This window comes from Coturnix japonica, chromosome 1, assembly GCF_054131305.1.
Source record: "Coturnix japonica strain WE chromosome 1, WE-NBRP24, whole genome shotgun sequence".
Lineage (NCBI taxonomy): Eukaryota > Metazoa > Chordata > Aves > Galliformes > Phasianidae > Coturnix > Coturnix japonica.
Window position 1 is genome coordinate 74,150,455 of NC_140663.1, and position 12,324 is coordinate 74,162,778.

General features: G+C 43.5%; 1 long non-coding RNA gene across 1 annotated transcript in view; it reads left to right on the forward strand.

Moving 5' to 3' along the window:
* Positions 1 to 10,783: 10,783 nt before the first annotated feature.
* The window catches only part of LOC107320349 (uncharacterized), a 68,027-nt gene continuing 66,486 nt past the window's right edge, over positions 10,784 to 12,324 (forward strand). The window contains exon 1 of the long non-coding RNA XR_001558227.3: positions 10,784 to 10,917. This is a non-coding gene — a long non-coding RNA (uncharacterized LOC107320349). The remainder of the gene's footprint in view (positions 10,918 to 12,324) is intronic.

Here is a 12,324-nt window from a genome sequence, read left to right on the forward strand (position 1 = left end):
TGGGTTATGCCTTGAGAAAACTTTGCCTTTATGAGAAAATAGCTTTAAAAAGAAGAATCTTAGGTGGGGGGGGGAGAGGGGGAAAGGGGGGAAGATGGAATTGTGAATTGGACTATAAAAAGCAGATGATGAGTGTCTATCGAGATACTCAGCATTACAGGAAAAATAAGCTGGAGCAAAGGAAACTCCATTTCTGCTTCCCTGATGCCCCCCAAAAAGAGACTGAGAAAGAAATGCTTATAACCTAGAGCTTGCATTTGTTTAAGAGTCGTCTGGGATTTACCAAACTTATTACATCTTTAGTGCATAGCAACAGTATCAGCAGCAAGGGCATGAAAAATATTAGATCCAGGCAAATAGAATGTGTCAATCCAAAGCGGTAACAACTGTAAACCTTATCTATTTCTTTTTTTATATACAGCTACTAGGGAAAAATATAAATATGTGTGTGTTTTTGGCAAACCCTTGCTCCCTTTCCTCACTAAGCCATGGCTTTGGACAGTATGTATCACGGTGGCTCTGACAAATAGAAATCTAGGTACACAGTCATTTCCATGTAAGTGGGGTATTTTGACACTGCTTTCAGGCACATGTCATTCTGTGATTCTAGACACTCCGACATTGCTCCTAAGTCCACTATGGATGACCTTGCTATTCATGTCCGTGACACACAGATTGGGCCTATACGTGCTTATGTAGTTGTGTTCTACTACACCAAGGATTTTCTTGAGAAAGATTTGCAACATCACAGCTGTTCTTCAGAACAATTAACAGAAAAGTGTTCTTTGTGAAGAAAATTGATCTCTTCCATTCCACATTCCCATACACAGAGCAGATCAGCTGTCAGCAGACTTGCATTGGATTCCTGATTTCATAACTGATTAGCAGTATGATGTTGGTGGAGGCCTTTGCTGATGAGTGATTTAGTTCCTATGTTTGTAACTAGTGTTCCATACCCATGACTGAACAACCCTTGAAGTGTTGTATACAGTCAGCATGCTAAATATTATTTATTAAGTACTACAGGATGCTTAACCCCACGGAAGCATTTTATTAGCTGTGGAAGAATTTCTTCACCCACTGTATCCATTGCTGTGCTTCCTACCCAGTGCCCAACCACTTTGCTTCAATTCTGGTGTCCAGGAAGAAGCCAGCACTCCACTTATATTCAACCCTGGGGGAGAGAAGCCCTCAGCAGACTCCTGTGCAGTCTCTCAGATGGGCGTTCCACTCAGTGTCTTCCCATTCTCAAAGGACAGTCACTTCTGTCTTTCTCCAAACGCTCCAGTAGTTTTTAATGTTCTCCCAATTTCTCAGCTTTTTCTTTCAATTATTACAGATCTTCCTTTCCTTTTCTTATTACAACTTTGAAAAGAAGAATAAAATATAAATGAAAAATGTATCAGAGCAGAAGGAAGCCAGGAAGAGTTGCCTGCCCCAGCATAGATGTCCTCACTGCCGTTCCTCCTCCATCTCCTTCAGCTTTCCAGAGAAAAGCCTTAAAACCCATTTTCATCTTGCAGGCAAGCCCTCCTACCTCCAAACTTAAGCTCAATGACCTTTATATATCTCTCTATCTTTTTTTCCCCTATGTTCCTTACCTGTTCTTCCTATCCAAATGGTATAGAAATCATATGTCCCTCATTCGATGTAGGAAATGGATCTATGAGGTAAACCATGTTTAGGCCATGGGGAACTTGGATCTTTGGCTTTACGTAGATATCAATAGAAGGAAGGGTCTTAATTTTTCCTTATTGATGTGATCAGGGATGAGTGTGTGTGAGACACCTAAGGGAAGGGGCTGAACAAAAGTTTACAGAAATAATTAGCTTTTCTGCTCTCCTGCCAGAGATGTCAACTCACTCGATCACATTTCAGGCACACGAGCAGCTGATTTCTCACTGTAACCACAGAGGTGGAAGTAAACAGCAGGCTAGGGGCAAGCAAGTGTATATGAGGGCAGAGCAGGGCAGCAATTCAGTTTTTACAGCTGGTCTCTGTTTCCTTTCCACCAGCAGCCCATCTGCTTTTGGAGATTCCTTTCCTCGTTTCGATTTTTGCCCTTCCCTTTGTGGACCTCTTCTATTGGCAGAGGCTTCTGTCCATCTTTGCTGCACTCAGTCAACTGCCAGTACAGCTGCAGCATAACCAAGGGAACAAAAATGCTTGGGGTTGTAGTGGGACCTTTTAAAATGCTAATAGCAAGCTTTACTGGTTCCTACCTTACAGCCCTAATTAGCAGGGCTCATCCTTAATTCAGTAAAGCTGGAGGCTGCTGCATCTCACCCTGCACACCAGTGTAGATGAGGACTAGAGGTTATTTTCTGTTTGGATATTGCTGTTTTGCACAGAGTCCTGTCAAATGGGTGAGCTCCTCTGACTGCCAGGGTGCACAGAGAAGAGTATGTTGCTGTTCTGTGCCTTTTGCCAGCTTAGGCTCCTCTGCTGGTGAGATGGACTGTACAGTTTGTTCAGCAGCCAAAGATTCAGTGCAGGGCTTTTTGAATAGGCTCTGTGCAATTAGTATGGCAAATTGGAGCCTCCCAGGAGGATACACAGCGTCACACACGCCAGCAACAAGATCTCAGCTCCTCAGTACAGAAGGAACCTCATTTAATGTATTAAATATTTAATTAATGAGCTAAAGCTTTAATGAGGTGGTGATGAAGATGCCAAACAAGTTACTGTGACAGGAATACCCCACCCCAGAGGTAATAAATAGTTAGTTACTATTCTCCCAGTACTAATTTTTTTCCACAGCAATACTACTGCTCAGGGAAGCTCTCAGTACCTCTAGGGCTCATTCTGCTTAGTTGAAGGGAATGGCACAGGTGTCTCGAAGTGGGATGTAACGCCCCTTTGATACCTCTTCTATTGAACTGGAATAGATGATGTGGCTTTTGCTGGTGAGGACGAGAGGTCTATAGCAAGTGGCAGCATAGACTAACATGGAGATAAGTAGAGATGTGGTACAAAAATATGCAGGTAGAGATGCCACTGCTAGATGTGTGGAAGGTTTAAGCTTTAGGGAGAATGTGTGGCAGCGAAGAGGTATTAGGCTAAGTAAGTGTCCATTTTTTTGTTGTTGTTCTTGCTATGGATCCACGTGGTGCCATTTGTTCTGAGTTTGATACAAGTACCAATATCTCCATAGAGGGAGACTTGTCAGCCTCTCTGAGCAGCCTGTGCCATTGCTTTCTCATCTTCACAGTAAAGAAGTTCTTCCTCATGTTTTTATAGAACTTCCTATGTTACAGTTTGTGCCCATTGCCCCTTATCCTGTTGCTGGGCACCATTTCAGTGCCAAAGTGTTTGTTTCTCTTTCTTCAGATGGGATTCAGTTAGGACTGTAAGTAAGCACTGGCATAGGTCAGATTCTCCTGGCTGGATGGATGAGAGCCAAGGGGCTAAGAGGCACTGGGAACCCAGGGTCTTCTTCAGGCAGGAGGCACTTGAAGAAGAGGCCAGAGGGAATTCTGGTGACGTGACAGAAGGATGCGAGAGCCAAGATAATTCTCAGCGTTTCCAGTCTGTGCAAGAATTGCTTTAGCTGATCAGCTCCTGTTATGGGAACCTTGGGATTTGAAAAGGAATAATAAAAGATTAATCGAGAAACTCCTGAATGAATTCAATAAAAATGACATATGGAGCGTGCACCGTGATGTTTTTATGATTAGGCTGGCAGATAATTAGAATGAGCAGATTCTGCCCCACGCTTGGTCAGGCCTGGTGTTTCAGAGATCCTTCTCTGGTTGCAGTGTTTTCTCACAAAGACTAAAAAAAAAACCCACAAAAAAAACAAACAAACAGAAAAAGTTTTCTGCTCACTTCAGAAGAAAGCTTTGAGAAAGCTGCTGTTTAAAGTATATTTCAGATCTCAGAAAGCATTCCTCCATGCCACAGGTTTTGGCTTGGATTTGTTTGGTGCCCGTTATTCAGAGGTGAAAATGTCAGAACACGGGATGAACTTCCTGTTCAGAGCTGCCTTTACAGAGACAGGCCCCCTTCCCATCGTTACCCCATAACCAATTCATTCTTTCCATTGGGCAGTTTTTTCTCTTGCAGCATGCCTTGTATACAGCCTTCATTCCCTCACTCTCTTGCCTCCTGTGCCTCTCAAGTGCTGTGGTCCAGGTCTTCTTGCGGTCCTTGCTAGTCTGATTTCAAGTTAATCTCCTTAAGTTCTGGGCTCACAGTGCCCATGTTCACCTGGTTCCTGTGTTGCCTGCACACTGCTTGCTCATCCACCTCTATATTTTTCCATCCATGCAGGGTTCTAGCGTGGAATATCAGGCTTGTCCTGCCTTTACACTTTCTCTACCCATCATTTATTTTTCTTCCTGAGTCTCCTCACTCTTCAGCTTCAAACTGAAATAGGGTGAAGTTGAGTTGTGTGGGACTCAGCTTCAGCTTCTTCATAGAATCATAGAATCACAAGGTTGGAAAGGACCTACAAGATCATCTAGTCCAACCATCCTCCCATTACTGTAGCTACAGCAAACCACTAAAGCATATCTCATAGCTCCTCATCCAGATGCCTCTGTAACACTGCCATGGACGGTGACTCCACCACCTCCCTGGGCAGCCATTCCAGTGCCTGACCACTCTCTGAGAGAAAAAAGTTCTTTCTTATCTCCCTTCAGGAAGTTGTAGAGTGCAATGAGGTCTCCCCTGAGCCTTCTCTTCTCCAGACTAAACAATCCCTACTCCCTCAAGCCACTCCTCATAAGACTTGTGCTCCAGACCCCTCAACAGTTTTGTTGTCCTTCTCTGGATGCGTTCCAGGGCCTCGATGTCTTTCTTGTAGTGAGGAGCTCAAAACTGAACACAGCTATGGCTCGCCTTACAGCATTCAGGGACAGCCTATTCTTTTGCCTTTAAGATTTCCATCTTGAGGAGCATCCAGGTTTCCTGGATCCCTTTACCCTTAAAGAGCGACTCCCAAGAGACCCCTGCAAGAAGTGTCCTGAACGGGTCAAAGTCTGCCCTCTGGAAGTTCAAGATAGTTCATTAGCCCTTCTCTAACTTTTTGACATTGCTTTCAGTTCGAGGCCTGTCATGGCCTCCTTGCCCAACCAGCACTGCTACCAGTCACATGCTTGCCATCCAAAAGGATGCAGAGGAGCATCCTTTTGCTTTCTTCCCAGCTCCCTTCTGTCTGCAAAGGCATAACCGCGTTCTTCCTTCAAATCCAAATTGCAGAAAATATTCTCCACTCCTCTCTCCCCCCCAAAAAAGTCTAAAATAACCTACCCTAGACTAAAGCAAGACAAATGTTTGGCACCCAGTGTACAGAGGTCTGCCTGTTACGGTGACGCGTATGGTCTCATTGCTTCTCTCTTCCCCCATCTGTCTCTAGCCACCCACTCTCTTGCCTTATATTTAGCTTTTCCTTTAGGCAAGAACCATCTTGTTGTTCTGTGCGTGTACAGCACCAGGCGGAATGGAACCTTGCTCCATACTTGATGGATCACAGAGTGTTGCAGCTTTTGTGATAATAAATGATAATAAAAAGTATTGACTGGTTCACAGCATGAGGCTTCGATGAAATGATGGAAGGTTATATTACACTTTTTATCTTAGAAAGACAAAAAGAGAGGGGAAGAGACGCAAGAACATGTGGATTTACTTTAACTATCTCCTTTTTTTTTTTTCCCCCTGAGGTGGATGGAGTTTTGTCAGGTGTGTTACAGAGCCATAAGGATCCATGCGCACTTTTCATCCTACTTTAGTATCCTGCCAAATCTGTTTTAAGGCCATGCATTAAACTATTGGGAATAGGGAAACTATTCTCAGGAAATTTCCTCTAGAAGATCTTGTTTCATGCTTAAGATGTTCCTAGATGCTCTGTCTTTTTATTAGATACTGAGTCTGCCTGTAAAGGACATGCCTGTGTTGCAGCCAGAGGCGTGATTTCAGGATGGATAAAAGTAACCACTCCAGCTAAATTAAAGTCAGTAGCGATGAACTTCATGAATGCCAATGTGGGCTAGCAATTTATGTACATCTCAGATGGATATGTAGAGGCTTTTTGTAATTTTATTGCTACTTATATCAACAGCATGTGAGATCAAGCTAGTTCATGAATGCTAGTTCATGCTTCTTTCAATTTACCCCTTTCAACTACCATGAAGATGCACCCTGTGCAAAAGAGGAGAGGAGCCTCTATCAAGACTTTCAGCTGCCACAACTTCCTAGGCATGAGATTTCCCATGGAATCGATTCTCCAAGGGAAAACACCATTTCCTTTAGAATCACAAAACACGGCAATGTTTGACAGCTTTAAAATGTTAGAATTTGAACAGAATGTTTTGACTTGGAATGGTTCAAACATTTGCACTTGCTGAAAGAAATCAAAGCATTTTGCTGTGCATTTCTTTGACATCAAGTGGCACCTGCCTGTGGAGCTGTGGTGCCTCATGGGAGGTGTAGTTTGAATGCATTGTGCATACAGCTCTTTTGTGGACTGGTCTGCTTGTCTGAAATACATTTCCAATAGCATGAGGCAGATCTGCTCTGAATGAGCTGAACAGTGCAGGGTGAAAGTCAGAGAGCAGCCAGACATTATGGAAGATCAATTCCAGTACAGGCGAAAACAGGGCTATCGAAGCATTCAGTATAATGTGAAATGAAATGTTTGGTTTTAAGGAATGTCAATAGACACTGTTTGCATTGGAGAAATGGGAAAATGTCAGTATTTCCAGTTGTGGGTTTGTTTTCTTCTTAATTATTTCTTTGAAAAAATATGTATTAATTAAGGTTTTCATTCTGCAAATTGTAGTGTTTTTCATGGGCTGGACCACTCAGTTCTATTCTCAGCTAGCATAAGAGCTCAGTTTCACAGTAGGTGTGGTAGGATTGATTCAGTCTCCACCACCCCAGGGTTGGAGCTAACCCAATGATTGGTGACACAGTTAATGATTTTTACCCTTGTTGCGTGAAAATGATGTTGGTTATTTTTCTTTTTTGCATTCTGAGAAATATATATATATATATATATTTTCCTTTGCAATTTAAGAATTTGTCTTGATGAATAGAGAACATACATACTCGCTTTAGGAGCAGTAGAATCTCAGCTTTCTCATACAGTTCATATTAATGAAGTTATGAAAAAGAAAATGCTCTCCCTTCAAGAACTTCTGTAAAAAAATAATAAAATTAAAAAAATATTCCCTCCTGCTGTCTGAAATGCTACCACCTTTGAATGGGAGCACCTACTGTTAAGCAGCAGAGCACAGCAGCGTGCTGGCAGAGGAATGAAAACTAACGTCTTGCCCATCTGAAATCTCAAGAGAGGCTTAAAGGGTGATAAATTATTACCCCTGGTGTTTGCCTGGGATGTGTAGACTGAAACATGGAGGGAGAAAGAAGGCAAGGAGATCTTAAATGGCTGAAGGTGGAAAAGGCCTATATTATGTTTTTCCATCTAAAGTGAGGTACCTTTCCCAGGGTGCCTTAGAGATACAGTCACATACGGGAGCAGCACTGTGCATACCGAGTAGGACAGCTCTGAGCCTGTGATTAGAATGCACCTATTTAATCCTCTGAAGCTGCTGGATTAGGGTATGGCTCCCTGATTTATTTTGCCTGTTTGGGCTGTGTACACACTGTGTAGAGGAATTTGGATCTAATCTTTGCCATCATTATAATTAATTAGATGCTATTCTTCAGCATGTAATGGTGGCGATAGAGCTCTTACAGGGATCTGTGCGTTCCTCACATACTCTGCCGCAAGAAGAGATCTGTGGGGAGATAGTTGTTAATTAATTGTTTAGTTTGTCAAAACAGCGGGCTGAACCAAGTTCAGCACTAGTGTTAGGCTGTTGATTTCATCTGCCTGGCACCCAACGAGGGTTTTGCCCCTGAATTTTTTTGTCCCTTTCATTTCCCTTTTAATGTTTCCTTTGGATTGTGCTGCAACTGGTATCCATGTGGGCAAGTGGCAGGCATGAAGCAAAGGCCATCCGTCAGCTGTACTGCTAGGCTATTAGTGCAGCTGTGCTTTCATTCCATAAAGAGAACTTTGTCATAAAGGAGGGATGGAGGGGGAGAGAGAGGTTTTTTTCAGGCACAGGAGAGCAATATGCTGATGGTGAAGGGTCTAGAGGGTAAGGTGTGTGAGGAGGCTGAGGACTGATGCTTCTTACTGAGCTTGTGTGGAAACCCTTCTGGAGCAGGGGATTTGTGTTGATGTTGTATTATAAATTAAAATAAATTATAAATTATAAGTGTAACTATATGGAAGCATGGTGGAAGGAGGATGTATGTTGCTGAGAGAATGTGATGGTGCATGAGATCTGTCACACAGGTAGATATAAAACAGGGTATAGCTTTGTTTCTGTATACATGGTCTTATCTTCTGCCCTTTTCCTATACCTTAAGTTCTAGAGATTTCTAGTTACCTATCTGTAGCCATGATGTCTGGATTTTCTTCCAAGCATGTCTTTGTGGTAGACTGACAGAAAAGCACATCTCAGCTGATGGATTTGCCTTACCTGGGTTAAATGAACCATTAGAGAACACAAGGTTTCAGCTTCCAGGAAAATTCAAACCTAAACCACTGACCTTTTCATGCCTGCATGGATGTTGAAGTATTTGAACAGAGGTAGTAGCCTGTGCTAGTTGTCATCTATCTGTGTTAGGTCAGTTGTCTTAGACTTCTGTGGACTTAGGCTGGACTTTAATTGATTTAGCTTGGTGTTGAGCCCAGCCCCTGGATCTTTTTGGCTTCTGCTCCAGGACATACTGTGGAACTAGGTTTTTTATAATGGCAATGCTCATACAGCTGTGTTCTCCATTCAGATTTCCTGTCAGACCATGGGTAGCAGTACTGGCACTTGTATTATGAAGCTCCAACTGAGAGAGAACTGCATCTTTCCAAGAAAGGGAAGTGCAATTACCTGTTTCTATGGAGAAAGCTGAGAGAAGGAAGGAAATAAAAGGAAAGACACAGAAGTCTTGTTCCTTTATGCTCCAGGTTCTTCGTGGTTTTCTTTGCAAAGGTCAAAGAGCCATCTCAAGAAATAAGAAATTCTCTGAATCCTTTAAACTCTGTCGCTTTTCTTCTTAAAGTGGCCTAATTCCAGGGATCTCAAGGTCTAACAGGGGATTTCATCCTACATCTCTTTCTTACACACACTGCAGGTTTGATGGTGCTCAAATTGCTCATTTGTATTTTCTTCTGTGAGATAAAGCACTTTGGTTTCTCCAAGCTCTTCCAGCTGTCATGTGTTCTTTCTTTGGCCTGTCTGGAAGACAGCATTCCTAAAAGTGGTAGCTAGCAGATGAAGTCTTTTTGCTTTAATTACAATAAAAGAGTGCAGCATAATTCACAAAGATGAGCTGTATTTGAATGTGCATGAGATGTGAAGATCTCACGTCAGAGGGTGCTGGACCAATTCAGCATATCTCTGTTGCCGCATGAGATTTTGCAGCCTTTCTGCCATCTATAGCCAGAACTCTCTTGGTAGGGTTCTACCACACCTCAGCAGGGTCAGCTAATTTTCTTTTGCCCATTCATTCTTTCATTGAAGATGCCCAATTCAGTAGGACTTTCCAGTTATCATCTACCAGTTGATGTGCTTGTTTGCCCACCATAATGTAGGGTAGGTTATGGGATGAGGAGAGGAGGGAAGAAGCAAAATGCGATATTCTTGGGCCAAATCTGGCAAGAAGTTCTAGAAAAAAATAAGTAAATGAAAGGTGAAGGATTGTTGTAAATGTCAAATTGTTATGACTGTAGTGTTTCATTTCTGAAACACTCAAATGCTTAATTTTGACATTCTTTTCACAGAAATAGCTTTGTTTTTTTGAAATAGCATTAGCATTGATCTATATTAAAAGGAAAAGATTAAGCAGCAGCTTGAACAACACAGGGAAGTAATAAAACACAGTATTTCAATTGACCCAGTGTGGGATTGGCCCAAGATGAAATGTTTGGTATTTATTTTTATTTTGACAAATACCTTTACAGAGTTTTGTTTCTGTTTGTATTATTTTTCTCACTGGGTTTTTCAGTGAGATGTTGCAACAAGCAGGCCTAATCCTTCTTTGGTCCACTTGAACCTTGGCTACTCCATCTTCTCATTGTTTAATCAGGAGAAAGGCAAAGTAAAGTATTGTAGAAATGTCAGACTTGAGAGAAGTACTAGCTCCCTTGTCCAAATCCCATTGGCTCACTCCTGAGGTATGCATGTCCCTGATGATGTAGGGCCTATTAAAAAAGACCGCATCCTCAAGATATCCCTTCCTTAAGTGATGCACTGTCTCCAGTATTTTTACAGGACAGCACTAATTTTTCATAATGAGACACATTAGGCTCCAGACCTTTAATAGGCTTGTCAAGTCTCATGTATTCAGAATGAAATTAGCTCATTTGGTTCCTGTCTCTCACTCCCCTGTTGTGGTGCTGCTAAGATGCAGATGTGGAGTGCCATGACTGCTGCTGCAAAAGGACCTGCCCAAATGTAGCCAGGCATTCAGGTCCTGCATGTAGCACATTCTATGTGATGACCACACAGAATGCTCTCCTCCTATGTCATCCATGTTCCCTTATTGTGTCACACAGTGAATGTGGGAGCTCCGTGTGATTGCCCAAAAGAAGGGTAGGAGATGAAACCCTTTAGCCTGAGACCTTAGTCTGCTTTGCCCAGTATTAGGGAAGGGTCTCCTCTTTCTTGTGGTTTGTAGATAGTGCCTTCATAGATAGCTGCTCCCATTACCCCTTCTTCTCTTTGAGGCAGGATCTTCCCATCACAGCCCAGTGTAGTAGCCCCAGTTCACGTTAACAATAAGCACTTTCTTTGGGGTTTTACAGCCCACCTCCCCTTGCTGCAGTGAACTTGCTCCTACCAGCAGTGAGGACTACGTGGCAGCTAGTCTGTGAAGCCTCATGAACTGGGATCTAACAAGTTGCAGGTAGGCTGATTTCTTGGAGGAAAGAGGCAAAGACATTGTTGGGAAGGGGTGTTTTGTAGGCTCTGGCGTGTTGCCACATCAAGCAGTTGAGAATGACAGTCCTATGGCTGAGAAACTGGGTACTCTCCTGATGCTGAGAGGCTTATTGTGACTGCATCCCGCAGCATTTTGGAGGAAAAATTATAAAAGAAAATGATTTTCTGCTGAAAGATCTCCTACTGTGTCACCAGCACACCACAGACTGGCATTCCTCAGCAGTGTCCATGACACCTACCATTAGTCATTTCCAGCAGCAGTGTTCCCAAGAGACTCAGGCCCAGGCAGATGAGAGATGGGCAAGGTAAACTTGCCCTTCCTAGATCTGCTGGGATTTGCTGTGCAAGACTTTGGGTCATTTCATCTCAGAGGGGCTAGTGAGAGATACTCATCTAACACCACAGTATGTTCTGAGATCAGGGAAGGAGGGAGAGACCAAAATAAGAGAGAATAAAAATGGCTTAAGTAGGGAATTGGGCATGCAAAATTGTGTTCTTTTGTGTGCCCAATCAGCCAACCTGCCCTGCTTTTTGTCAGCTTTTCTCAATCCAGGCACATGCGCATTTTGTCCTCAGAAGGACAGAGCACTACAGCGTGTCAACACGTGCTGAGCTGGTGTCCGCGCTGTGGCACCTTGCACCCGGTCTCGGGTGAACGCCAGTCAGAGACGTGTGCCCATCTCCATCTAACAGCTGGCACAGCCGAGGAGCTTTGCCTGCCTTATTAACAGCCCACTTATCTGGAATCTGCTCACTGAGCAGAAACTGCTTCATAAATCCTCCCACAATTTGCATTCCTCTTTGCTGTCGCTCATTACCACTGACCTCACTTCTTCTGCTGGAGCTGATCTGCCTCCCACAGTCCTGCCTGCGAGACATCTCTCCATTACCACAGCCTATTAGCAGCGGCAGTGCCTCCACGAATGAGCGTGCGACTGCTGAGTCAGGAAACTTTCACAATTCTGCTCCTGTTTGCTCCCTCCTTAGCCCTGGGAGGGAGGCAGCAACAGTCGGCACAGCTCAGCCACTCTCCTTGCTCACTTCAAGGCCAGGCTCTGCATCCTGGTGGGCTCAGTGGGGTCATTAGTGGACTTGTACCCTTAGAGACACAGGTGGGAAGTGAGATGCATCGGTTGGAAGCATCTGAAAGCAGAAGTGCTGGTTAATAAACCCTTAGGTTTCCAAATTAGCAGCTCACCTGCTCACTGCATCTGCATGCATGTTTCCAGGTTTTTGGCTTTTCAGTCTGCAGGAAGCATGTCTCTTCTGCTTCCTTCCTCAGGGTCAGACGTGAAGCAAGTGCACACAGATGCCTCCACCAAGCTGAGGGGAGCTGAAGTAGCTCAGCCTGCTTCACTGTGCTCATCGCCCT